The sequence below is a fragment of the Buceros rhinoceros genome, unplaced genomic scaffold (genome assembly GCF_000710305.1).
Source record: "Buceros rhinoceros silvestris isolate BGI_N320 unplaced genomic scaffold, ASM71030v1 scaffold41477, whole genome shotgun sequence".
NCBI lineage: Eukaryota > Metazoa > Chordata > Aves > Bucerotiformes > Bucerotidae > Buceros > Buceros rhinoceros.
In genome coordinates, this window is record NW_010424681.1 from 272 (window position 1) to 1,509 (window position 1,238).

Genomic DNA, 1,238 nt, shown 5'->3' on the forward strand with positions numbered 1-1,238 from the left:
GAGGGGCTGTTGGCCCCTCAGATCTGGGTCTGTGGGCTGTAACCTCCGTCTGTCCCTCTGGCCCTGCTGCAGGGGCGGGCTGGATGCACCCTGGGAGCAGAACCTCATGGTAATGCGTTTCCTGGGCACATCACACTGCAGTTCAAAATGTCCGGGTCAATGTTCATCACAGAACTTTGCTGAAAGGTTAAAATGTCTCTGTAGTATGACCCTGAGACTGATGATGCCTCTTTTTCTCTCTCTTTCTTTTTTTTTCTTTTTTTCTTAAAAAAAAGTACCTAAACCAGTGGAAATAGTTGAAAGCTTCCTACTGATAGCAGGCAGTTTTGATGCGGTCCTTCTTTACCGACACAAAGAGAATTCCATTTATCACTGGCAGTCTAACAAGCTATTTTAGTTCTGATATAATAGCTGTGATTTTATGTTTTTATTATTATTTTTGAGTTTCATTCCGTTTGACCAGTGATAACTGGCTAGCCAAGCTTTTCCTTTTTCCTTGTCTTTAGTCAGTGTCCCATTTTGGCTTGTGTGAAGGTGGTGCCGATGTGTTTTGGTTTGTAATCTTGCAGGGAAGTGTGCAGGGACAGTCACTAATCTGTAGCACTGGTGGCTTTTTTGTGTATATGTGTGTGTCCCTTGCTTTACTTATAGAGCAATATCTTTTGTCCTTGCGCTGTTGAGCAGAAGTGAAAGCTAGATGCTGGGTACAAGCTTCTGCTATCAGTTACTCTTTTTAACTTTCTGTAACTCCTCACTCAGAGGAGACTGGGTGAAAATCATAGTGACATTAAAACAGAAATTGGAAGCGATCTGAAGCATCCTCTTGTCTTAGTGTCAGTAAAAGAATTTAATGACTGAATTGTAACAGAACCGTTTACTCAAGCAGTTACCTCCATAAAGGCAGCATTAATTAAACCTCTTACTGCCCAGCCTTCAGCTAGAGCCTCCTCTCCGTGGTCCCAGATGCGGATGGGGAGCATGGTATCATACAGATGTTATTTCCGCGGATGTTCATGGAAGACACTGAGAGGAAGGAGCAGGAGCAGACGCGATCGCCCTGTGGCAGCACAGTGCAAGTCTAGGTTTGAATTGTTGCCACCTTGAAAACTGGGCTGTATTTGAAATCTTAGTAATCCCCCCAAAATCATGTGGTTTCACTTTTTAACTAGTCCGTGGCAACAAGCACAGGTTGGCAGAACAGCTTCTGGAATGTTCTAGCACTCGAATGCAGCGTCGTG